Source organism: Cervus elaphus, chromosome 10, assembly GCF_910594005.1.
Source record: "Cervus elaphus chromosome 10, mCerEla1.1, whole genome shotgun sequence".
Classification (NCBI taxonomy): Eukaryota; Metazoa; Chordata; class Mammalia; order Artiodactyla; family Cervidae; genus Cervus; species Cervus elaphus.
Window position 1 is genome coordinate 50,641,937 of NC_057824.1, and position 27,218 is coordinate 50,669,154.

At 53.5% G+C, this 27,218-nt stretch overlaps 1 pseudogene; it reads right to left on the reverse strand.

The window, feature by feature from the left end:
• Nucleotides 1-5,042: 5,042 nt before the first annotated feature.
• Nucleotides 5,043-27,218, reverse strand: part of LOC122702036 — a 40,047-nt pseudogene continuing 17,871 nt past the window's right edge.

Here is a 27,218-nt window from a genome sequence, read left to right on the forward strand (position 1 = left end):
CAACCTCAGTTCCTGTTAGCGTGTGGGTGGAAGGGCAGCCGTCTTTGTGATTTCTGGAAACACCCAAAGTTGTGCTCTCCCTGGGGGTTGACCCAGAACCCGCGGGGTTCCCTTCAAGGACCCAGTATTGGTTCACATGTGAAAGAAGGAAGAGGAAGCTAATTGGCGTATGTACCTTCAAATGTCCCTGGGATTTGCTTTAATCAGGTATGGGAAGATACACAGATGTGGAAATGATTGTCACAAAGGAGGAAGTTTATTCACTCAGAGACCTGTCCCTGGAAGCAGGAGGTACGGCCTGACATGCCACACAGGGCCTTGTGGGGAGGCCCCAGGGCTGGTCAGGAGCCAGAGGAGCAAGGGGAAAGCAGGCCAGGAGCTTTCATTATGGCTCCCACAGTTAGGAAAGGGGGCGGCTGGGTGAGCAGGGTTAGGGTTGGCTGGTGGCGTAATTTCAGTGGGCTCTGGCAGTCCCTCGTTGTCTGGTCCTGGTCCTGGGATGATTACCGAGGGAAGTATTGCCTCCCAAGGTACAAGAACAGGGTAGAGGAGGTGGCTCAGGGTATGGGCACTGGATTGGTGAGCCTGTGTGTGAGAGCCACTTGCTGTTCCTCAGAATCGGCAGCCCTGGGAGAGGCGGCGTCTCCTCAGCCAGGGAGCCCCCAGCTGCCAGAGCTTCAAGAGTGTAGAAGACAAAACATATATATTTAGTATAGCCAGTGATAAAAAATTTAGCAGTCTTGAAAATGATCCCAAAACATTTAGCAAAACCATCTAAATAAATCTTTGCTCCACTTACTCTACAGAACATGGTGCCAATGCCCTGATTTCAGTCATCATAGATACCGATTAATATTATTTTGCAAGACTGCATAGATTATACCCTCTTAGATCTTTAAGTCATTCTGAAATTACATGTCCTTAGGCAAAACAGCAGGCTTCCCTGGTGGCTCAGCTGGTAAAGAATCCGCCTGCAGTGCAGGAGACCCTGGTTTGATCCCTGGGTTGGGAAGGTACCCTGGAGGAGGGCATGGAAACCCACTCCAGTATTCTTGCCTGGAGAATCCCCATGGACAGAGGGGCCTGGTGGGCTATAGTCCGTGGGGTCCCAAGGAGTTGGAAACGACTGAGCGACTAACACTTTCAGGCAAAAACAGCATATGTGGCTAACTGAAGTCTGTTCTGGTTTGTTTTTTTTTTTTTTTAATAAATACTGGGTCAGAAACTTCACCTCATCTCCTGCCACAGAGAATTATTTCTATCTCTGCTTTAACTGAATGGTCTTGGGCAAGTCACTGATCCTGTCTCTGTCTGGGCCCCCACTCTCCCCAGCAGAGTGAGGAGCTGCTGTGGAATTTTCCACGTGTGGAGAATTCTCCACGTGTGGGCTGTCCTCCAGGTCTAAAACTTCATGGATGCCCCTTGCATCTCTCCAGCAAGAGGCTTGCTGCCATCAGCTACCAGACTAACAGCCTGGGAGAGCCTCCCTGGGAAGGTCAAGTGCGGAAGTCATATGGAATGCTAGAAGGAACTTGGCAAATGCCTCAGTGTTAGCATAATTGGCGCTCTGCCAAGTAATCTTGTTTAAACTTCGCATTCCTGTGAGGCAGATGCTGTTATTATTCCTCATTTAATAGTCAAGAAAGCAGGAGGTAAGATAGGTTAAGTTGCCCAAGGTCATACTAGTGGGAAAGTGGAAACCATATCCGTCTGCCTTAAAAGCATAAGAATTAGACTTATTTTGTGTAATTACAGAGGTGAAGACTAGATCAAAATACAGTCAAAATAGGGGAGACATACTGTGATTCAGTACTGAGTGGGACTTTTGAACCATGATTGTCAGCCAGAACAGCAATGGGCTGCCTTTTTCCACTGGAAGAGTTCAAGTTGGATTACCATTTACTTTTCAGGGATGCTTTGGAAGGGAATCCCAAACTGGCCAAAAGCTGGACTCAACACCCTCTAAATGTCCCTTCTAGTTCTAAACTCCCTCCTCCCCCAATACTTCTTTATTTCCTTTTTTGGCTGTGCTGGGTCTTAGTTGCAGCACCAGCACGCAGGATCTTCAGTTGCGGCATGTAGGAGTTTTAGTTGTGTCCTGTGGAAGCTTAGTTGCGGCCTGTGAGCTCTAGTTCCCTGACCAGGGGTCAAACCCGGGCCCCCTGCACTGGGAGCATGGAGTCTGCGCCACTGGACCACCAAGGAAGTTCCTAAAATTCTAATATATAATAATTCTTAGATTGTGTGATTTGGTGTCTCCCGTTAGTCATGCACAGCATTTGGAGACCCCACCACCAGAGGGCAGTGTTTTCACATTGGTGTATTTGCACCCGTGGACCCAAACTGGGTTCCCTCTGGAGCTGTCTAGAGTGCCAAGTTCAGAAACATCACAAGCATGATGTGGGCACCACCAACGGAATATTACTATCCCTTCCTCTACCAGCCCGAACAATGACTTCTGTCTGCCAATGCATTGGAGAGAGGTCAGGTGGTGAGATTCAAACGGAAGCCCCCATCTCCAGAGGGCTGGGGTGGGGGTCTTTCTGAGGGCTCTGCCCCTGCACCCCAAAGACTAGGACAGTAGGAGAGGAATGGGGTTGAGAAGTGCCAGAAAATGAGAAAAGAAATCTGGTCACACTTGGGGAGACTGAAGGACCCAGGAACAGAAGAGTGACTTGAAGAGACCCTGAGACCTCTCTTCCATTCAGGTGGTTCTGCAGGGTCCTGGGTTATCAACACCAGGGTTGGCACGTGGTTTCCACCAGTGGGCAGGGATCTGATTTTCTTTTTTTAAAAGATGTTCGTTTATTTATTTATTTGGCTGCCTCAGGTCATCCCACAGGCTCAGTCGTTGCAGCACAGGGGCTTAGTGCTTGTGGGATCTTAGTTCCCCATCCAGGAACTGAACCCACATCCCCTGCAATGCAAGGCAGATTCTTAACCCCTGGACCATCAGGGAAGTCCCCAGCCTGATTTTAGGAAGTGCTCTGTGCAATGTCAGAAAGCACTGCATTTCTTTGGGGGGCGTTCACGCCACTCTGTTGTCCCTTCAGGTCTGGCACTCTCTCAATGCGGATTAACAGCACTGAGATACACGAAACCATCTGCCCTCCCAGAGCTCACCTGCCTGTGCCTGAGCATCCGGGGAGACACTGAGGCAGGGTGTGTATGTGGGGGGCCTTTGGGTCGTTAGCCTGGACGGGTCTTACAGTCCCTTCAGGGCATCCTGTAACTATCAGCTCTCTTTGTCTTCATATCTCTGATACACAGGCCTGTGAATGAGGACACAGGGACACCACAGGACCCTGGTAAGACTGTAAAAACTGCCTTTGGATTTCGAAGTCTCAGGAAAAAATTCACGTAAAAACAATCTCCAGTCAGCCTATTTTTCATGTTTCTTGTATTTAAGATTCATGGGGACAAGGTATTAAAATTGTCCACATGAGAAATTACTTCTAGAGAACAGCCAGGTCCCAGAGACATTACACATTCCATCCTTGACATGAACATGTAGGATCTCAGCTAAATCAGACCCACGGTTACTGTTATCCAAGTGCTGGTGCTTGATGCGTCTCTCAGAGAAGCCGTGCTAATTTTACTACTTCTAATGGCCAGGAATTTACATCCCCACGCCTCTCGCCCCCACGGCTATCTTTCTTCTTCTGCACCTCTTTCTGGCTTGCACTTTCCTTTGCATAGTATTCTCAGAATAGACCCAGTTTTCCATTTTTCATATATTTTTTCCTCTCAATGGTCTGCTGTTGAGATATGTATCACCCTGGAAGGAAAAAGAGAGAGAGGGTGAGAAGATCCTTGTGGACCAGAGCTGGGAGCTCTAACATCTTTGTCCCCTTCTTGCTAGAAAGACAGTGCCCTCAGGTGCATGGGCTGCTTCTTCTTCCTTGTAATGGACATCACCTGGTCATACCTGGTTCGTACTCTTCTAGGTTGTAAGGCTTTAGGGACCCCTTCTTTGGGCCTGGCATGCCTGGATGGGCCTGCGATACGGGAGTAGAGACTGAGATTTGACCCCGACACAGAGAGCAGACCCCAGGGGCTCCACCTCATCCCCTCTGGGTGCTGTTGGCAGGACTGTGCCATGGTGACAGGACGGTGACATGAAGACAGGGCAGCTGGACCAGGGCCAGCAGCGCCCAGGCATAGCCAGGCAGTCACCGAGCCAGTGCGGGCGGTCTGCTTCACATGGTGCCTGATCCTGGAAGCCAAGACCTAGGTAGAAGGGGCTGCAGTGCCTCCCGAGTCTGGGTGGTGCAGGGGAGCCTCAGGAGTAACGCCCGCCAAGAGGGGGAGCTCAACAGAAGGGACCCCGTGGAGGTTTTTGCCCTGAAAGGAGGTTACACGTTAATTGTAGGACTCATCCAGAGGCAAGCCACTGGTTTCCTTAACTTCCTCAGAGAGCCATTCTTTGAGTCAGAGAATTAAGAAAAAGATCCTGCATCCTATTTTTTTATTCCCTCCCTAAGCAAACAGTAAGAAAAGACTTATCCTGAATCCAAGAGAAGTCAGAAAGAGCAAAGTAGAGCAGGTGAACTTGGAGCGTGGAGTCCACACCTACCAGCTATGTGCCCCTCACTCCTTGTTCTGGTTAAATGTGCATTGTTTTTGCTTGTACCCAGACATCCTAAGAGTCCAGTCATTCTGTAAGGCTCATTAGGAGACACAGCAGTCCTGGGTCAGGGGCACGCTCCAGGTCACCACAGACACCCACCTTCAGTGCTTTGAAGGTTTTGGGCTTTGACGTCCATGTTTCTAAATGAAATGTGCTCTGTGTGGTTTTAGGCATTAGCTCTTGGTGCCCTGCTGTGGAAGCTGTGACTTGGGCACTTTCTCTGGGCCCTGTCCCTCATTTCCCATCCCCTCATCTTCCCAGTGGAGCCATAGTGTCATTTTAAGTAGAACCATATTTCCTGTAAGCCTGACCTTCAGTGAGGCTTTTGGGAAGGGTGGCGGGTGCCCGGGTGCCTGACGGAGTCAGCGTGGTGGGCCCAGAACGGGCAGTGAATGGCAGCAGAGCCAAACCTCTACGTCCAAACCTCTATGTCCTGAGGGGCCGGGGACTTGCCGCCCTGCTCCTCCTCCAGCTGCTCCTCCAGCAGGTCCAGGTCACGCTTGGTGTTGGCGAGACTCACCACGGCCACGCTGCGGGCCTGTGGGGGCCACCAGCCTGTCAGAGCCCCCTGGTCTCTGTGGCACCTGGGGCCAACTCTTAAAGACGTGATGTTGATCAACAGTACTGCAAGAGGCGAAGACATAGGAGTCTACAACCCAAACCGCCGAGGTTTAATTTTCCTTGATTTCTCCCCATTGCCGTCCACAAGGATACATAATTTCTTTCATTTAATTAGCCTCGTGCACCCGCAGGCATGCTCTAGCTTTGTAGTTAACTTTTTTACTCGCTGTGGAATCAGATAATTTTCACTTTCCTTCTGCATCTTCATAACACACGACTTTCTTCAAGGAGGCAGTGTCGCCCCCAACCTCACCGCTAAGCCAACCTCAGACTCTTCATCCAGCTACCGCTTGTAATCGTCCACCTGCGATGTCAGAGATGTCTTTATCCACAGGATCTGGTTGAGCCAGCTCTGGGATTCTTCGTACTCCCAGGTCAGCTCACCGTTTTCAGTGGGTGAGAAGGGAACAGAAGTGTGGAGCCAGATCCTAAGCCTGGCTCTCAAAGAACCTATCAATATGGCAGCTTGTCCAGCAGAGCTGGGATGGGGAGCATGGTGACCCCCACCTCAGCTGCCCAAATTAAGTGGGCCCAGGAGGGGCGCAATTGCCCAAGGGTCCCCACCGTCCAGGTGATGTGCGTGGGATAAGTGGCTTCAGATAATGAGGCTCCCAGGCCCTGGCAGGGGATACACAAAGAAGTTTGGAGACAACAGTGAGGTCAAGAATGTTTACGTTGAAAAATCCATTCGTCTCAGCCCCTGAACCCACACTCCTGTCATCTGAGGACTGATTTCCAGAGCCAGAGGCCAGGAGGGGGTGCGTGCACCAGAGGACCAGCGAGGGTTTCCAGCTCTGCCCTATTTGTCTTAAGTTTTGTGACCAAGTCACCCCAACCTCACTGTTCCACTCTTCTTATCCATCCAGTGGGGAAATTGATTTTAAAAAGTATTGAGGATGCGGGCAGTAAGGCCAAATGATGCCTCGGGTTCTCTGGTGTCTGCGCTCCAGAGCCGTGTCTCACTGGCACGCCTGAGGAGTGTGAACCTCTCCAGGGAACTACACTTTTGCTTGACCCAACTGTTAACCCCTGTCTAGGGCCCAGACTCTGTGAAGTTAGATGTTAACTTGCATATGGATGAGTCGCAAATCGTTTTTGACCTAGAGATGTAAAGAATTTCTTCTGGTAGAAAAAAAAACAAATCAAACCCAGAGGTTGCAGTGTTATTGCCCTGTTGGACAGGAACCAGTTTTGTACCTAACTTGTCAGAGTTACTGAAGCATTCCTTTCCTAAACCTTGGCCTCTCGGATGCTTTTCAAAGGTGGCTCTAACATCTTTCCCGTTCCCTCATTAGTGACCCATGTTTGCTTTACGTTTGTAGGCAGATCATGTTTTAAAATGCTTGAAAATTGTGTTATGTAAGTAGTACTGCTCCTCCTGCTGATCTCACAGAGAGATGGAGAGAACCGACAAGAATATGTTTTGGGTAGTGTTCCCTGTTTTACGCTGTAAAGATGTTACTTTGATTAGTCCCTCAGCGGGTGGAAGAAAATCTCCTTGTCTCATCACAGGGGATGTGGGTTTTCCAAGGTCAGGGAGGCTTCGGGAGGGGACCCAGGTCCTCTTTCAGATTCCTTGAGGATCCCCATTCTGTCCTCAGGAAGCTGTGGGGAGGGGCGAGCTCACCCTGGAGGCAGCTCCGACTGGCGTTGATTTCCACCTGGTTCCGCTCCAGCTCGGCCACCTTCGCGTCAGCCTCTGCCAGGTTGTCCTCCAGCTTTCAGATGTGGGCCTCAGCGTTCATCTGCTCAGCGAGAATGGACCCAGTGGGGGAATGAGCAGGCCCAGGCCAGGCCCACCCTGCTTCCCAGCTGGGCTGCCCTCTTGCAGCCTCCCAGGCCACCTGCCTCATCCTTTTAGAACACCCTCATCTCAGCAGCTCACCATTTTCCATCAACATAAACCCAGAGCCTTTGGGTTGGCACACAGCCCCTCACTTGTGAGCCCGGCTCACACAGTAAGAAAATGCTGCATTAGAGCAGGAGTCTCAGGTAAGACAGGCACTACAGTGGTTCCTCGGGAGTGTCTGCAGTTTGGAGAAACCTGTTGGCTGGGACCTGGGCCCCCGAAGCCTCTTCCCTGCTCACCTCTGGAGCCCCCCACTTCCCTGGAGCCCCTCACTTCCCTCACGTCACACAAAGACTCTTCCTGTGGCAGGCACTGGGTAAATGCATGTTGAGTGACTGACTTCATTTTCTTTCCTGCCATGCATCACTTTTTCAGCATGGTTGTGACTGCACTTGTCTCTCCTATGTCTCCAGCTCCTCGAGGATACAGTCCTCCTAATGTCATGGTGATCCTAGTAGCTCATGTTTGCGGAGCTTTTCCTTATGTGCCAGGGACTGTTGTAGCCCTAGTGAGCACTGTGAGATGGGGATTATCTTTATCCCCGTTTTATGGATGGGGAAGCCGAGGCACGGTTGGGTGTTGGCCAAGGTTATATCCCCAGCGTGTGGGGTCTGTGATGGGTCTGTCTCGGTTCCCTTCACAGCATCTAGATTGTGCCTCAGGCCTGTCAGGGGGCTCGGGGGATATTATTTGAGAAGGCTCTGCGGGGATCCCCCTCACCTTGGACTTCTGCGTGGTCTCCACACTGGCGTTGATCTCGGCCTTCATGCCCTGCTTGTCCTTCTCCAGCTTGGACATCACCCTCTGCAGGTTCTCCACGTGCTCGATTAGCTCGGCCATGGAGTCCGTGTGCTTCCTGTGCAGTCTGGAGGGCGCCGCGGCACTCTGCAGGGCCGCCGCCTCCGGCCCCCCTGAGGCGTTCAGTCTCAGCTCTGCTTGTACCCACTGAACTGAGCAGCCCAGAGCAAAGTGGATGGAACCAGCCCCCTCTTGCCTGTTCTCTATCAATTGGTTTCTCCTCTAGGTAGCCCCGGGAATTCAGCAAGAACTAACCAGTCTTTCTCCCCTTGCTCATCGTCCAGTAGGCAAGCGGGAACAGGGGTCCTGGGGCCCCTGAGGATGGTACCTGAGCAGAGGTGGCTCCCCTAGCCTCTTCCAGCCTGTCACTTAAGCCTTCCAGGTCTCGGGACAGGTTGCTGTGTTGTTTCTCCACCCGGGGGAGGTGAACGACGCTGACCCTGATTGTCCAAGAGCCCCTCTTTCCTCTAGTAAAGACTGGGATGACCCAGTGGCATCTGTGAGGCCAGGGGCCTGCGCTTGCAGGGGGTCTTTCCTCTGCCCCCCGCCCCCACCCTCAGCAAAGGGAGCTGTCTGGGGCACCTTAGTGCCCATCCTGCCCCCCAGTCCCACCGGGCTGAAGCTGGAGTGTGTGTGTTTGGGTTCATCTCCCTGCAGGATCCCTCCCCACAAGCCTCCCTGCACTCCTGGCTCTCCCCTCCACACCTCTACCTGCGCATGCAGGTGTTATCTGATCCCCTTTGCCTGGAACCTCCTCCCTGCCTTGGCCAGTTGAATTCAGTCTTCAGGCGCCCAGGCTACTGCTGCCGCCTCCGCTTGGACCGCAGCACAGAGCATCCGTGGGTCTTTTGTCGTCATCAGTATGCACGTGTAGCACGTGCCGGGCACACAGGAGGCGCTCAAGAAACTAACAAGGCCCTTCCAGCTGCAACCCTGTCCTCCTCCTGTTGGCTTCCCGAGGAGTTTCTGCACCCGGTTGGACTGTGGCTTCCCTGGGTCTTTTGACTCCAGGAAGGGTGGGCGTGTTTCACTCACCTTGGCTCATCGCCCTCTCAGCCTCCAGCTCTTCTTGCTCCAGCTCCTCGATTCATGCCTAGCAGGCAAATAAGCAGACAGAGCAATTTCTCTCTCCTGCCTGAGGTTAGAGACCTACCAATCGGCCTTGTGGGATGGAAATGAGAGAAGGCAGCTTAAGCCCATGCGGGATGCTGTCAAAAGCAGAAGGAAGCAGGGCGCAGACAGTGTGCGATGACCCTGAGGCAGGAGGGAGGCTGGGGTGTGCACAACCGCGCCAGGGGCCCGGCCTGGCTGGCCTGGACAGAGTGGTGGGGGACGGTGGGGGACGAGCTAGGGAGGGAGCAGCGCTAGATCGTGGAGCGCCCTGCGGCCACCGTGAGGACTTGGAACTGAAGCCGGCGTGAGGCGGCCTTGAGTCCGTCTCCGAAGACTCTGTGGCAGCAGCCGGTCAGCAGCCAGGGGCCGAGGCCCAGGCCAGTGAATTTCAGGAGGGGAGCCGGGTCTCCTCCACCCCGGACAGACCTGGCGTTCCTTTAGTTTCTGCTGCAATGTGGAATTCAGAGACTGCTAGTCCTCATGCTTAGAGTTGACAGAATTGATTTCCATTTCCCTCCTGCTGGAGGAGGTTTGCCCTCCTGAGGAAAAGCTCTGAGGCTGGGCTAGTGAGCTGGCGTGGGAGTGGAGCTGGGGGAGACCTTGACCCTGCTGAGACCCCCTCACCCCGATTCCTGGCCTTCTCACCCTATAGATGAGTCACCCCACCGAGCCCTAGACTCTGTCCCACTGGCTTCTCACCCACCCACCCATTCATTCACTCACTCGTGCATTTATTATTTTGCCTCTTACTTATTGAGTCCCTCCTGGTGCCAGACATCGCCTGGGATTCCAGGGACTCTTCAGTGAACAAAACGGACAGAAGTCACTGCTCTGGTGCAGCTTATAGTCTGCAGACCCCAGAATCGCACAAAACACTTGTCGTTTTTAGGGAAAACATTCCTCCAAAAACTTGCCACCAAAGGCTGTCTCCTCCTGATACATGAGTCCCACGTGTCAGGAGCCACGTGTGAGAACTAAGGCCAGAGACCAAGCAGCTGGATGGGGAAGATGGGCCAGGGTCCCACCTGCACCTTCTGGGTGTGCCTCCAGAGAGGCTGAGAGGATTTGGCTGCGCACGCCCTCTGAGCAGCCAGTGGTGCTCAGTAGACCTGCCTTAGGCAGAATGTGCTTCAAGGACACAATGCAGCTTCTGCCCCACAGCGGCCCTCCTTACCTGCCTCCTCCTCTCCCTTCTCCCTGGCCTCTGACTCGGTTCTGGTTTCTGCTTGGACTGTTGCAGTAGCCTCCCAGTTGTCTTCCTGCTGCCAGCTTTTCTCACCCCACCTGTCCTCCGCGTTATCCCCAGGATGACACTGATAACATACCCCCTCCTCTCCTCGTGATCTTGGACAGCTCGGATTGTAGGCTTCTGTGCAGACTCCCTCCCTCCGGGGTGGCCGCTTTGCTCACTATCAGCTTCTTGTCCAGCGTCCATGGCCCTGTGTGCGGCTGGGAGCTCCTTGAGCACAGGGAGCACCTACTCCTGCCTCCTTGATCCTCCGTGCCGGGCACCGTGCCTGGCACGGAGTGGGTGCTGGGGAAGTGCGTTTAGTACACAAGGCCCTGAGCACCGCACTGTCCAGGAAGTGCTCGGCGTTGCTGACACTGCTGTGGGCGAAAGGAAAGACTGCGTGCTTTCCCACCACCTCCTGGAGGTGGATAGCTCCATCTCATGGAGGTGGTCGGTGGTAATCTGCAGGTCACTCTCAGCTTTTCGGCGAGCCTTTTCCTCTTCCGCCCAAATTATCTTTTCCTGTTTCCAGTTATCCTGCAGCTGCGGAGACAAAAAATACAAGAGAAAGTAGAGCTGTGTGTGTGGTGGGGGAGGGGGATGTCTGAGGCCAGAATGCAATAAAGAACCAGACTGGGCCAGGTTCCTTAGCTGTGGCATCAGAAAGACCCTCACTTCCTGGTTCCCAGAATGGACAGACCTGGCCATCAGGGTGTAGAATCAGGCCCAGGGACGGGGCATTACCTTGTGGATCTGGGGGGTGAGCTTGCTGTTGGTCTTGGTCAGGTGGTTCACCTTGTACTCCTCAGCTTGCAGGTCACCAAGGATTTCCTGGAAAGACACACGCATGTGTCCCATGAGGCGGGTGGGAGCAACTGAACAGAGCTAGTTCTCTGCCATCGCTTCCGGGCCGAGTTGATGATGTCAGTGATCAGTTACAGAGCACATGCTCCTGAGTGATGCGTGAGGCCAGGGCACACTGATCTCCCGTCAGCCGCACGTGGACCCCAGGGGCAGCTGGGAGCTCTGGTTCTCCAAGGGGCATATAGGAAGTCTGCAGGGGTGTGGCTTCTGGTTGTCTTAATGTTTGGGGTCCTCACTATGTGGGTGAGGTTTTGCTGAATGTCTGGTTTTGCTCTGGACCATGGGTCATGAAGAATAATTCTGCAGTCCAGCCAGGCATTCAGGTAAGTAAACAACTATTTATGCCCTTCTGAACCTAGAACTCAGCACCTCTTCACGTTTAACTCAAAATTTTTCTTTCATTTAGTATACACTACATTTTAAAAGAATGATCTACCATGAAAACTGAGAGAGGATTTTACTTGTTATTGAAACTTCCCTGAGAATTATTCTCTGTTCTGTAAAATCTCATCACTGGCGGCACCCACACTTGGCTACCTGAGTCACCAAACCCCCTCCAGTGCCCATCTGCAGCCGTCAGAGACGGGCTCGGGCAGGCTGCACTCTCAGATCCGCCTGAGCTTTCGCACTTTGACAGCCTCATTATTTATTATGAATTAATGTCACTCATTTCTCCATTTATATGGAAGGGCACCCAATTGATTTTCCTGAAGATATGTATTAGTTACATTATCGTTGTCTTCAATTCAGGATAGTAAGAGGGCCTTCCAAAATACAGTTGATCCTCATTGTCTGTGAGTTATCTATTTGCCAATTGACCTACTCGCTAAAGTTTATTTGTAATCCCCAGATCAATACTCATGGTGCTTTTGTGGGTCATTCGCAGACACGCCGAGCAGCGAAAATGTCAAGCCGCCTGAGGAGCACATTCCCAGCTGAGGTTGGATAAATGATGCTCTATCATCTCGGTTCAGCTCCTACTGCAAACAAGTGTCCTTTTCCTGCTCTGTTTAGTGCCTCTTTTTTTACATCGGTGCTTCTATTTTGGTGATTTCACTGCTTACGATGCCACCAAGCTGCCTGGTGTTCCTGACACAAGAAGGCTCTGCAGTGCTTTGCAGAGAAAGTCTGTGTCAGATGAGCTTTGTTCAGGCCTGAGATACGGTGACGGTTGCCCGTGAGTTCAATGTCAAGGAATCAACAATATGTACTAAACACTGTGTGTTTTTCAACAGAAACACACATAAAACAGGATAATGTATTCATTGAAATCATATGTATGATGTATTAATGGGTTGAGAAAAACGCTGACCAAAGGTTTGCAGGAAACTAACCCTGTATTTCCCTGAGAGCAGAGGTTCAGGCTTTGCTAATTCAGTGACTTCACCACCTTGAATAATGAGAACTGAGTGTGTTTGTTATAAAAGGGGGCCCTGGGTTTGATATGATGGAGAGTCAGAGTCTAAGGGGAGGTGTTGCCGGAGGCAGCAGAGAGAGGCGCTCTGGGGACACAGTTAGATCCATGATGTCAGCAAACACAGGGATGCGGGTCCGCTGAGTCTGGTTCGGGGCCTCAACTTGCTCTTGGAGCCTTTGTCTGGGCTCGGAGGTGTTCCGTGCCACCGCTGGCACTGACGGGTGGTCAGAGCTGGCTCCGCAGTCAGAGCCCTGTGAGCTCAAGAGCTCACATCTGTGTTGCTGCGATGAATCGAGGTTTGCTGGTGCTTTAGAGCTCCAGGGCACTTCCATGGGCCCACTTTGTCCTTACAATGCTAGGAGCATCCCTCCCTGGTGCCTGGACCATTCTGACCCACACCTGCTGCCCCCTTTCACTCTGAACCTGTTCTAGTTTGGGTGATAAATGCCACGATCACCCCACCACAGCAAACCTGGAAGGGAGGCTGCCAGTGCCCGTGCCTGCTTGATGGACGAAGGCACTGTGATTCAGGGAGACTCAGTGACTTCCCAGGGCCCCCAGCTGAGGGGTGGCAAAGCTGGGATTTGAACAGGGGTCTCCTGTCTCCGAGCTCCACCTGCTCCTTCAAGGGGAGAGGCAGGTAGTAGCCACCTGATGCAGCTCCTGCAGCGCCCTCTTCTCCTTCTGGAGCTTGGCGATGGAGGCTTCTCGAAGGGAGAGGTCCCCAATCAGCGAACGGACTTTGTGATCCAGGGCCGGGAGGTGGGGTGGGGGACTTTAAGGCTGGGAAGATCCTTGGGGGCAGAGGGGCGGGGGCACATGCTTCGAGAGGAGGTCCTCAGCATGGCTGCACCCCAGGGTCACTTGGGGGCCCGGGAGATGCCAATGCCCAGCCAAGTCAGGATCTCGGGGTGAGGGGGCAGTGAGGACACCATCAGGCCTCGGCTCCTCAACGGCTGGTGCTCGGACAGCAGCCACAGCATCGCCGGGACTGTTGGGAACACAGCCCCTCAGCCACACCAGACCTGCCGGCCCAGAGTCTGCATCTTATCGAGGTCCTGGTGGTTCGTGTGCACCTCAGCGCTGGAGATACCCCGGTCCACCTTCCCTTGCTGGGGGGTCCCATCCATGTGAGATTGGAAGGGGGCCTGGGGCTAAGGGCCAGCCAGGCAGTACCAGGAGCCGGGGAGCTGCTTGCCGGGGAAACAACTGCTTGATTGGGCAGAAACTGAGCAACTAAAGGTGACTCCGCCTTACAACAGGGTTGCTTCTTCTGGGAAGGGGGGTTGCAGATATGGTTCGTGGTGCAGAGGGATGTTCTGTGAAGGGCTCCAGGGATGCTGAGGCTGAGTGGGCAGTGGGCCAGGCAGACACCCGGGAACCCAGGCACAAGGAGACCCAGCCAGGCCCAGGTGTCCCCATGAGGGGGATGTCTGTCTGACATCGTAGCACGGGCTGTGCGTGGCTACTGAGCCCTCGAAATGCAGCCAGGTTGACCGAGGAGCCGCCTTTGAAATTGTGCTGAGTTAAGTTAAAATAGCTGCATCTGGCTGGCGGCTCGGGTCCCAGGCAGCACTGCTGGGGGGCTCTGGGTGTGGCTCCTGCAGGGTGAGTGGACTAGGAGTTCCCTGGCCCTGGGAGGACTAGAATCAGGCCTGGGGCCTCCCCGCCTGCTTCTCCTTCTCCGTCTTGGCCAGCATGGTCTCCCCGGCCCTCCAGGTCCCGCCTGAGGTCGCTCAGCTCCCCCTCCAGCTTGCGCTTGTCGGCGCTTAACGGGGCTGACAGGCCTTCCTGCTCCTCCAGCTGCTCTCGCGTTTGGAGATCAGGCTCTCCAGCCCTATCTTGGCCTTCATCATTGGGGTCAGGCGCTCCTCCACATCCAGCAGGTTCTCTTGCTCCTGGTGGAGGAAAGAGCGTTGGTCAAAGGCAGGGTCCCAGCACCTGCAGGGGACAATGACTGCAAACTGGCCTGGGGCTGGTGGGCCCCAAGCAAACGTGTCCTGGGGGTTGGACGGGGGCTAGGCCATCTCCAAGTTCCTTGACAGTGTGCGGGACCAGGGGTCATCCAGGACCATGATCCCCAGACCAGCAGCAGCAGCATCACCAGGAAGCCGATTAGGATGCGACATCTGAGGCCGCACCTATGACCTGTTCACCTGAATCTGCATCTTAACGAGATCCCAGGTGATCAGATGCACCTCGAGGTGTTAGGAGAGTGGTCGAGGAGAAGTCCAGGCTCTGCCATCTGGTCCGCTGACCCCGGGTATGACTGTGCTTCCATCCACCCATGGGGAGGGGCCTCTCCACCCAAATAACTCCCAGCATTGGTTTAGCACTTTTGTGTTAACAATCCGGTTCCATAGTCCACAGTTCATCCTTAGAACAATGCTGAGAAGCAAGCCAGGCAGGTGTTGAGAGAACCGACATGCAGAGAGGGGTGGAGTTGTCAGAAGGCACACAGGCAGTAAGTAGGGGTGTCCCCTGGGGTCTCCCTGAGATGAGGTCAGTAGCCATGTAGGTAGAAGACCAGACCAGCCAGATGACTTTCAGTTTGTGGCATAAATTTATGGAAATTCAATTCTTTGCAAAATAAGGGAAAGGGTCATCATGAAGGTGCTTCTATAAGTGGATTATCCTTTTATCCCTGTGGTCTCACTTGGTCTTAGCCTCCCAAACACCAAATGAGGGTCCCAGCCAGAGCAACTTCTCCGGACTGTGGAGGGGCTGTGGAGGAACGATGTTAGAGACAGCTTAGGGAAGGTGGGTGGACGATGCAAGTGCTGACACCATGCTGGCCAAGGAGACATGGCCATGACAGCAGGGAGGGTCGAGATGGCACTGGGCCCCTCCCGGTCACGGGTCAAGGGTCTTCTACTGATAGCCTTGAGACCGTGATCTAGTCTCCAAAGTTCAGTCAAGTGGACTTCTCTACCCTGAAGATACACGTGAGAACTGGGTGTCTTAAGAGGTGGTTGTGACGGTCAAATCAGAGAAGGACCTCTGTACACTAGCAGGGTCATGGCAGGGAACCCACTCATCGTGTTGGGAGTCCGGCTTCCCACGGAAACTAGGTCATTTGTTCTCCCTACTGTGTTTGCACTTGATGGGGGAGGAAAAGGAGTCAGAGAAAAGAGGGCAAGGTCCCAAGGTCCTCAGGGGAGCCAGGGGTGCTCCTCCCACCATCTTGTGACCGCCCCCCCCCCCCAATGTCTGGAGAATACCCCAGACCCAGCATGTGCTGTATGTGTGTGTGCCCAGCCTGCTGCTGTGGGCAAACAGGAATGTGATGGAGATTTTTGGTAGTTGGGTCAGGGTGACGTGGCAATGAAGGAAAGGTAAGACTGGGAATTCCCCGTGGCCTGGATGGACAAGGCTTCTTGGAAGGTGACCCTCCTTTCCCTTTCTGGGTCTGACTCGTGCCAAGGCCCCCAGCTCGTGCCACTTTGCCCAAGGCCCCACGTACTGCCTGCAGCTGGCCGGTGAGGTCGTACTCCCAGTTGAGCATGGCCGTCTTCTCCTCCAGTTCCGCGACCTTGCCTAGCAGCTCCTGCTGCGCCTTGGCCATGGCACTCCTCAGCTCCTCCTCCTTGACCTTCATCTCCTCCTCTTGCCGGGCCATGTTCAGGAGTGGCTTTATCTGGGCAGTGAGCAACACCATAGAGGGTTAGGGGGTGGGCTTTGCCAGGTGGCATGGGGGCTCTGCCTCCGATGGGCCCTCATACCCGCTCTGGCGTGGAAAGAAGCTCTCGCTGCAGCTGTGCATCCCTGATCACCCACCACAGGTCCATCCTTGCTCAGGACCCGCCCTCAGGTCGCTCTGGGAGCCGAGAGACACATTTAGGCGCAGTCTTGCCGTGCCCTGTGGTTATGTCTGATCTCTAAGTGCTCAGGAGCGCTGGCTGAATTTACAGCTCAGGTTTCCCTTGTCTTTCTGCCTACTCAGAGTCCTCTGTCACTCTCTTGCACTCTGTCTTTCTCTGTGTCTGTCTTTCTGTCTCTCTCACTCTCTCTCTTTTGCATCTTTCATCTTCTCCCCAGCATGACGGTCCAATTCCCCAAGTGCCGTTCCAGGTCTCCCACGATGTAGCTGGCTCACTCCTGCTCCCACTCAGCTGGCGTGTTCTGCCTCTGGCCTCTACCCCCCTCCCTCCCATCGCCCTGTGGCTGGGCCTACTTTGCCTTCGTCCGGAAGCAGCGGCTCCTGTACGGTCTGGACCTCTCTGTGGTTTGGACACATTCCTCGAGAGGGCCTGGGCCCATCCGCTCCTCTGCCGGACTAGACAAGGATCCCCGCCAGACCAGGAGCCCCGCCCCGCCCCTTCCCAGGTCCATCCTGCCCTCAGAGCACCAAGCAGAGTAGGCGGGATAGGCCCTCGGGGATAGTTCCTGATCAGTGGATACAGTTTTCTGGAGGGCAAACACCAGGATAGATTAGGAAATGGAAATGGATTAGGGTGGAGGCATTGCCTCATTTTGAGGATTTCAGATAAACTTGTCCTCACCAGCCTGGTCTGTGGGAATCTGGGAATCCTGCTGTGCATAACAAGTTTGCATAACAAGGTGATGGTAAGCATCACTTGCAACTAAGTAACACTTTTTATCCCAGCAAAAGCTCCCCCAGAGTGCTGCTTTTTCCACTGAATCATCCTATCCGGCTTAGTTAAATCAGATTAGAGTTTAGTTAACATACTAAGAATGAAGGATTTTGAGTTAATTTTACATTTTTACTCCTTGGAACAGGAACTTGCTCTGCTATGTTTAATTAGTGAGTTTCCCTTCCTGGTAAAGAGGCAGAAAAGTTTTCAGGCTCTGTCCCCTTGTCATCTGTGGTCACGTATGTCTAGCTTGGAAGGAATCTTAAAGGTTGTTGGTCTGGGGCTTCCCGAAGGGTAATTCATAAATTGAGCGGGGCGGGCGAGATGGATTCCACCATCGCATGGTAACCTTTGGGTTTTCACTGGGGGAGACCAGGGTAGGGAAGGGGGGTGGGAGGTGGGGGAAGAAGGAATGAATTGGGAGATGGGAATTGACATATATAAACCATTGATACTATGTATGAAGTAGCTAATTAATGAGGACCTACTGTATAGCACAGGGAACTCTTCAGTGCTCTGTGCTGACTTGAACAGCAGGAAATCCAAAAAAGAGTGGATACATGTGTACATGTAGCTGATTCACTTGGCTCTGTAGCAGACACTAACACAACATGGTAAATGAGCTACAATAAAAATTTTTTAAGGTTTGAAAAGTAATGGTTTAATAAATGATTTTGAAAAAAAAATTTTTTTTTGAACATGGAAAAGAACTTGTTAAATCTACAGGGTTTTTGTTTTGTTTTGTTTTGTTGTTTTAGGCCATGCATGATCTTAGCTCCTCGAAAAAAGATTGAACCCATGCCCCCTGCATTGGGAGCATGGAGATTTTAACCACTGGACCACCAGGGAAGTCCTAAATCTTCAGTTTTTATGGATAACTTGCTGGGGATGAGACAGGTAAGGATGCGAAGTTTCCTTTTAAAATAAAAATTTCAAAGTAAAACAGGGAGTTGATTTAAGGAAAGAAGGTCAGACATAGAGCAGGCGGGGAGAGTACCATGATGTCCAAATTTGAGAAATTCTTACTTAGCTCCCTTTGCAATCTCAAGCCCTCCAGCAGGCTGGCCTGTGCAGGGCTTCCTCTGGCCATGCAGAATTTACTATCCGCGCCCCTCACCACCACCCAACCTTTCTACTTGTGGTCAGCACCAATTGTTAGAAAGTCCTTTCCTACAGGAGGGGAAAGAAGCTTCTGCGTGAGCTGTGGGGGGCTCCGGGCCCCCAGAGATGACCTGTGGCCTATCCAGCCCTCCTCGTAGCTGCCCTGAACACCTCACCCCTCAAGACAACCCCGTCTTCCGGCCTCCACACAGCAGCCCTGCCCCCGGTGTCCAGTGGCGTGCTTCCTCATAACGGGGTCCCCGGGCGGGATGCCAGGCCCCAAGATGACCCGACCCGCATGGAGTAGGTGGCTCGTGGACTCCTGCATTGGTTGAGAGTGGCCTGGTTGCTTGGGCACCTGCAGCCCCACCACCGGGCTGACTCACTCACCCTCACTGCCTCAGAACAGCCTGGGAAAGGAGAGACGGGATCCCATGGTTTCCTAAAGCTGAGAACTTCACTGAAGGAGTTGAAGGGGCTTCAGCATGCCCAGAGGTGAGGCACTGAGCGCCAGGCCCACATTTCAGCGGGGGGCGGGGTGTGCGCTCTGCATCCTCAGAGGGCTTTATTTTGAGGGATAAGTTGAAAGTTGGGAGGACACACCGTCATTTTTCTCAGGGGGAGTCAACCCCTGTCTGAAAGGAGGCTGCACTCTTCCTCCAAGGCGCCCTCATTTCCAGGCTGTCCCTGCAGCCTCCCTAGTCCCTAAGAGGCCTCCCACCCCCAAGAGGCCCCTGTGTCCGGAACGACCGAGGCCCCGAGGCCCGCACCTTGTTGTGGAGCTTCCACCAGCCCCAGAAACGCAGCTGCGGGAACTTGCGTGTGTTCCTCTGGATGACCTTCAGGCCTATTCTGCAAAAAAGAATCCAGGGTCGCAGTGGTTAAAATGCAGGTATGGGGGGAGGGTGATAGGGGACCGGGCTCCCCAGTGGAACCAGCTCCTTTCAGACATTTCCTCCTGTATTGCCCCTCCTTCCACTCCCTCACCGGAATGGTCCATTCAGCCTTCAGATCCCATCGTCTGCAGCCTCTGGAATCAGCCCTCCTGGCCCCTAACAGCTTCTTTCAGCTGTCATCCAGTGGGGGGCTCCTGGACACTGAGTCCCACCACTTAGCCCCTGACTTATGTCCCTGCCTTTGCCCGGATCACAGGGGGCCTGCTGGTGGCTTTCTGGACTTCACTACTGTTATTACTTCTTCACTACTGTTTTAATTACTTATACTGTGACCACAGAGGGCCAGAGTCCACCACAGGGCCTCCAGAGCTTTTTTTCCGATTCCCATTTTAGGGAGATGGCTGAAAAACACAATTCTGAGGGCAGGCATTTGGAATGAAGACTTCTGGGTTCTGATCGTGACTCTCTCTGGCCCAGTACCTTAACCACCCTCTTGATCTCAGTTTCCACATCTGTAAAATGGGGTTGCTGGCCCCACCACACCCCTCTCTCAGCATCATCATCTGGATCAAGTAAGAAGACTGTGAGTGACTTGTCGATTGTAAAGAGAAAGGTTTGTGTTAGGTGGTCCCTGTCAGGAGTTGAGCTGTGTCCCCTCCTAAAAGATATGCTGGAGTCCTGCCTCCCAGAACCTGTGACTGTGACCGTATTCGGAAATAGAGTCTTTGAGGATGAAATTACTGAGGTTAAGATGAGGTCAGACTGGAGAGTGTGTGTCTGTGTGTGCTAAGTCACTTCAGTCGTGTCCGACTCTGTGTGACCCCATGGACTCCAGGCTCCTCTGTCCATGGGATTCTCCAGGCAAGAATACTGGAGTGGGTTGTCATTTCCTCCTCCAGGGGATTTTCCCGACTCAGGGATCGAAACTGCGTCTCTTACATCTCTTGCTTTGGCAGGCAGGGTCTTTACCACTAGTGCCACCTGGGAAGCCCCCATCCTGGAGTGCGGGGGTGGCTGACCTCAGATGACTGGTGTCCTTATAGAAAGAAGGGAGACCATGTGAGGACAGAGGCAGAGACTGGAGTGGGGCAGCCACAGGCCAAGGAGGGCCTGGCCCACCAGGACTGCAAGAGGCAGGAGAGGCTCCTCTGCAGGCCTTGGAGGGAGCCTGCCTGCCAAAACCTTAATTTCAGACTCCTGGGTTCCAGAACTGTGGGAAAATAAATTCCTGCTGAGGGTCCTTCGGGCCGGCAGAGACGCTGTCAGCCTCCCTCCACACTGCCCACTGTCACTGGTGGAGCTGACCGCCGTGTGTGTGGAGGGGTTCCCAGCTGCTCCATGTGAATGGTGAGGCTTCAGTGGGTGAGGCTTCAAGCCCACCCCCTTGGTGCTACCTTCGTTCCAGCATCTTCTTGAATTCGACCCTCACGAGGAAACCGCGGAGCCGCCACTGCAGCATGGTCATGGTCTTGGCAGGGCATTCATCCCTCATGTCCTCGAGCCTGGCAGGATGCCAGCTCGGAAGAACACCTGGGGGAAAGACACGGTGATCTGGGAATAGCCCGGCTCACCAATGGCAGATGCTTCGGAGTGGGGGTGGGGGTGGCAGTTCAAAAGCAAAGAGCAGTATTTCAGAGGGGTCCTTCAGCGTTTGGAGACCCTGGTGCCGACGTCTGAGGCCCCCGGGAAACTGCTGGTGTCGGCCTGGACACCTGCCCGGCAGAGCACCCCAGTCCCGGCGTCTGTCTCCTCTTGCTTCTTGTGGACCTTCCTGTGGCCTCCAGCCTGGCCTGGCGCTTACTAGCTGGGTCACCTCGGACATATCTTCTCACATCTCAGGGCCTCAGTGCCTCATCTGGGAAATGGTGGTGTCGATCCCTCCCCTAGAGGGTTACTATAAAAATGAAATAATGGGAGGGAAGTGATTCTGCAGACTGTGAAGCTCTGAGTAAACTGTGACAGATTATCAGGATCCTCACTGCTATATAAGGTGACTGCTCGGCAGCAGGATGCCAAGGGGCCTTCCTTCTTTGTTGTTCAGTCGCTCAGTCGTGTCTGACTGTTTGCCACCTCATGGACTGCAGCACGCCAGGTGATGGGAGTCTATCACCAACTCCCGGAGCTTGCTCAGACTCATATCTATCGAGTCGGTAATGCCATCCAACCACCTCAGCTTCTCTCGTCCCCTTTTCCTCCCGCCTTCGATCTTCCCAGTATCACGGTCTTTTCCAATGAGTCGGCTCTAAGCATCAGGTGGCCAAAGTATTGGAGCTTTAGCATCCGTCCTTCCAATGAATATTCAGGACTGATTTCCTTTAGGATGGACTGGTTTTATCTTGCTGTCCAGGGGACTCTCAAGAGTCTTCTCCAGCCCCAAACTCAAAAGCATCAATTCTTCCTTCTTTACTACCTCACAAAGCAGGCTTGGGACAGTCATGGTCCCACGGATATGGGGTTGGAACCCCCTCAGATGAATCCTCTATGTGGTTGACTGAGAGGAAAAAGGTGGAAAAGGATGCTTCTTCCCCCTGCCCTCTTTCCACCAAAACCCCAAAGAGTAGCCGTCATGGGGTAGAGACATTGGGCTTGATATTTCCAAGTTGCATGTGGTTGAGGTTTGGTCTCTGAGGAGCAGTGAGGCGAGCATGTGGCTGGTGGGGCAGAGCCCACGTGCGTCACAGGCGGGGACACTGCATACAGGCAGAGTCATTCTGTCCCTTGTTCTGCCCCTGCCGCCAGAGCCTGCCTGGCCCCCAGGGAGCGGAGCTGTCCCCAGCAGCCCCGGGCCTTTACCTGGACCTGAGGTGCCCAATACAACCCTTGGACTAAGCAAGGTGCAGTCTGCCTGCCCAGAGACAGCTGTGTCAGATACAGGCGATGTCAGCCCCGGCCTCCCTGATCACAGGACTACGGCCGGGGAGCCCTGAGGCCTGATCTGTCCCACCTAGTTCTGTGAAATTGGGCATGTGACTTCTACACCTTCTCCAGGCTTTCCTAAGTTTCCCACCCATCAAAGGTGGGGTAGGAGAAGGAGCTAGACTCAGAGGTTCTTTCTGGCTCAGGTATTCATCAGTTCTGTGACCAAGTTCCCATAAGTCAATTTAGCTCAATGGTGCAGGAGGCCAAAGCTAATGGTGCTGGCAGATTTGAGAGTGGTGTTGGAATCCCGCTAACACCGCTGGCTACAGAGCAAGCTGCAGGAAGTTAGGGACTCTGTTCTGTCCACCTGCATATCCCTAAGCCTGGAACCATGCCTGGCACACAGGAGGTGCTCCGTCGGTGTTGGAGGCACATGCAACCTGGAACTTCCCCGGGCTTCCAGCCACCCCAGGCCAGCGGAGAAGCTGCGCCTGCCTGGGCCCCCACGAGACCTGGCCGGGCAGGCGACCCACTCAGGGCTGCTTGGTGGCCCGCGCTGAGCCTGATGCAAAGCCAGTGCCCTTCCCACATCGCCCTGGCTGTCACGTCGGGGTGCAGGCTGGTTGGGCAGCTGTCGAGGGACACCTCCCACCCTCAGCCTTGCCCTTCCAATCCCGACAGGATTCTGCAGGGCCAGGAAGTGGCGCAGACACAGGCCCTGTGAGTCAGGGCCGGGCATTCGCTCAGTCTGAGTCAACCCCAACTCACCTGCCAGCTCAGGGCCAGAGCTCGCAGTGTGGGTGGGCTGGGCTTGGGCACTTCACCCCCAGAGCTCGCTGTACACGTACCATGGTGCTCTGGTCCAATCCAGGATCTTGATTCAGGTCGTCTCCTTTTATTCTTAGAAATCTGGGGCCCATGCAGTCCTAAGAAAAGTTCTCCTGTTCAGTGAACAGCACTCTGTCTGAACTGAGTTCTCACGCACGCTAATCTTAGTCCTCTGGCTTTATCAGCCCCAATTTTTCTGAAGAGGAAACAGAGGCTCTCAGCATCTTGACCCAACTGGTCCACAGCTGAACTGGAATTCACATGTTGACACCCACCTTCCTGGGACAAGGCTGAGGGAGAAGACCCTACCTTGGTGTGTCCGATCTTGTATTCATTGACATCCAGGTTGATGGACCCCTGAAGCAGCTCTGAGGCCTTCTTGCTTATGAACCCCTGAGGAATCACACCGGGGTTCAGCGCTTGGTACCTGTTGGGAGAGACAATGACAGTCCCCATCACCCCCAAGCTGGCAGCCCAGAAAGTCTGCCTGCACGGTCACCATCCATCCGTGAGATGGCCTTTGAGTCAGGTGTTAGACTTGATTTGCAGAGGCCCATGGCAGGCAGAAGGAGGGGGCTTACAGGAAGACACCAAATCTTTCCTTCCTGATTTTTCCTCCAGGCATGGCAGAACCAGTCCTTTTCCTGACCTGCCAGCAGCCCCTTTAGTCGTTCCTCAGTTAGGGACTTCAGAGGGCTTGGACAGGATGACCTCTACTGACCCTTCCTGCTCCATCATCTGTGACCATGTGTTCTAGCAGTTAGGGAGGGGGGTCAAAGTAAAAGAACCCCTAAGATGGAGGTCTCAGTTTGGGCTCCCCAGAAACAGAACTTGAGACCAGGATTCAAGTGCAAGTAGTTTATCTGAGAGGTGGCAGAGTTGGGGAGTGGGGCAGGGAAGCCAGCAAAAAGCATGTTATCGAGTCAGTTATCATCACAGGCATCTGGGGCTTCATGCTACTGGGGGACCCTGGTGTGCGGGACCCACTCCCCCTAGCTCACAAGAGCCTCTGTGCGTCTCTTACCAACCCCGCATACAATGATGTCACATTAGTAGCTTGAAATTACCACATGGTGGGAGTATTTATACCATGGAAATCAGTAGATACCACAAATCAGGGCTTTTTTTTTTTTTTCTTTTAAATTTTAACTTGGAGCCCCGTTGTTAAACATTTACCAACACACAGCTGTCTGACAGCCAGTATAGAAGATGCCTCAGAGTTAGCCCATCACCAGGGTTGGGGAGCTGAAGTATTTCTATGCCAACTGTCCTTAGTCCTATCGGTTGAGGGCTGCTGCTGGGCCGGGGTGGGGGTCGTTAATTGCTGATCATTTCAGCCTGCCAAGAGCAAAGCAGACTTTTGCAGCCAGAGAGAGCCCACAGGCAAAGAAGCGCAGGTGCTGGCCTCCAAAAGTCGCGTCATTGTGTACAGAAGTGGTGACAATGAGACAGTGTCCATCAGGTGCCCACAGTGCCTCTCCAATGGGACTGTGTTTGTCAAGAGCCAACCGCGGACACCGAGAACTGTGCTTGAGGTATCAGGAAGACTGCCGCTCACCTCTGTGTGAACTCTGGGTACCGCAGCCTGTTTGGGAAGCCCTTCCCACAAATCCGGAGGCCTTCCAAGATTCCGTTGCAAGCCAGCTGGTGCACGATCAGGTGGGCGTCCTTCACGCCTGCCAAAAGGGAGGAACAGGACAGGGAGTTACTACCCTGGGGTATCCGAGGCCACTGCTTGTCCCTCAAGGACGCTGACCTGCATATCCATGTCCTCATCTCCTCTTGTCACTGCCCAGGCGGGGTTCCAGATCCCCCACAATTCAGCCAAGGACCAAAGGCACTCCTGAGTGTGACTCTGGCTAGACCAGCCCACTCTGCTGTACAAAGTAGCAGCTAGAACGTGATCTTCGGATGATCCATTGTTGGAGGTTCTTTCAATGCCCGGTTCTGCCCCAGTCAACCTGTGATTACAAGTGGACTTAATGTGGAGCGAACCCCAACTTCACACATCCTGAAAGCTTCCAACTGGGAGGCATGTTCCTATGAGGTACCTGATTGCTTAAACTCATGGGGGATGATACAGCAGACAAAATGGAGGGAGGTGCCGTGCAGGGTGGTCATCAGCTTGTTCCACTGCTCCTGGGGTTGGAGGGAAAGGAAGCATTAGCTCGGTGGTGGTGTGGCAGGACACCTGTGCTCAGGAGAGGTATTTGTTTAGAGTTTAATTAATTTAACTATGACTACAATTCAGTTCTCTGGTCACACCAGCCACTTCTCAGGTACACACGAGCTATGCGTGGTTGGTGGCTATCGTACCGGACAGCATATTGGGCAGTGGCAGCCGTATTGGACAGAAGAGAACATTCCACCACTGCAGAAAGTTCTGTTAGATAGCAATGCTCTCAGAGGTCCAGGGACTTGCCCAGAGTGACAGGTTTTACAAGAAGAGGGATCCTCTGAATTCAGTGCCGGCTCACTGTAGAATCTTGCTTCTAGAAGGAATCGTAATGCCTGTATGGACAAATCCCTCCCTATTTTAAACCTCCCTACTGAACCCTCCTCTTCCAGTTGGGATACGGTGGGGTGGCCTACTCTGCCTTAGGAAAGCTAGATCCTTGTGAAGTACTGAAATCATTCTATGTGCAACATCTCCCCCATTGGCTGCATTTCTGCACTTTGAAACATGTTTCCAGTAATGCCCAAACTTTGTGGAAGTTGTGACCAGCCCAGAAGACCCACTGGCACAAGACCTGAGGCATTGATATTTCCACTTGTTATGTTGGCCAAGTCCCATCATCCCCTGGGTTTTCAGTCTGAAACAGTGCAGTTGGACTGGACCATCTCTAAGGGACTTTCCTGCCCTGCGGTCTGTGGTTCTGTGCCCTCTGCAGAAGGAAACGGACCCCTTGAATGAAAGAGGCGACCAAAGGCATAGAAATGGACTCCAGAGGAACTGCATGTTGGTGGCAAGCACATCTTCGAGCCCAGGAATATTTGCAGTTCTTGTCCCTCTGAGTGGTGGCCCTGTTGGGTGTTCCCCTGGGGCTGGCCACAGGACCTCAGCAGGGTAGGAGGCAGGGCTGGGCTTGACATTTGGCTCAGACAGGAGAGCGGGAAGCAGAAAATAAGCACAATGCATTTGGGTGTCCGCTCCTCCGAAGCAATATTGCTCTCCTTAGAGGTGGTATGGGCCCCGTGATTGTGTCGGCTGATGGAAGCTCCCAGGATGCTTCTGCATCTCTTTATTGCACTGGCATCCATAGACGATCTCAAGCAACTTGTTATTTATTCATTCATTCAACAATAGTTGAATACGAGAGTTTGGTTTTCTTCTTTCTTCTCCTGGTCACTAAAGGGCGTCAGCACAGAGAGACTGGACACATGAGGGGGCAGCCATGCCCGGAGCCTCCTCTTCCTTGAAGAGAAGGGCCAGGATCCCCAGGCTCGACTTTTGGAACGAGCCCACCACTGACTCGTTCAGGGGGTCTTTGTTCTTCTCTATCCAGCCCGTGATGTTGTAACCCTCCTGGAGGGGAGCAGATGCCATTGGTTACATTTCAGCCCCAGGGCCACCTTTCAGACCTCACAGCCAGATCCCCGGCCCAGTCTCCCAGGGCTCCAGTTCTCGTCCTGATGACTTGCCTGGAGTCCTGTGATGTCCCAGAAGCCCCACGTCTTGGGCATTTGCAGAGTGCCTGTGTAGGGCACCCTATCTCTGAGCTGTGCCCACATACAAGGACTCCCCAGTTACTCTCTGCCAGGTGTGACCTTCTCTTGCATGTCTGGCTTTGCTGGTCACCCTGAGCCTCCCTGACTCATCCTTCTACCCAGGATGGCTGATCTTACTTCAGGCTCAGCAATTGGCCTTGACCCGTGGAATCCCATGCCACGTGAAGAACTCCCTACAAGAGCATCTGTTCTCTCCTTGCTGGGAAGCTGAGAAGCACAGCTCCCTCCCCCACCACCACCTTGCCTGGTGGGAGCGGGGCTCCATCCATCCAGCGCCATGGGCCCAAGTCATTGGCCACACACTACTGTCTGGTTCCCATTTTTCCAGGTGGCCCCAGCTGGAGAGGCAAAGAGGAAGGCATCTTTCAGCTCTTCCCCCTGAGCACGGAGAATCTAGGGATGCAAATGAGAAGCCAGCACCTTTGGGCTCTCCTTCTGCTATGTGGTGTACGACGTTCGTCACCTCCAGGCCCCATCTTAGAGCCTTCTTGGAAGTGCACAGGCCCCCCCTTGACTTGGGATGTCCCATTGCTACAAACACGGAGCCCTCTTCATTTCATCTTAGGGGGTGAAGTGGAGCACTGCACTTCAGCCCCAAGTCCGCTCTGGGCAGTGGCACAGTCCCTTTGGCCAGTAACGGGCATCATCATGGTTGTGGAGATCATAAAAGCTCAGCTCTGATGCCCA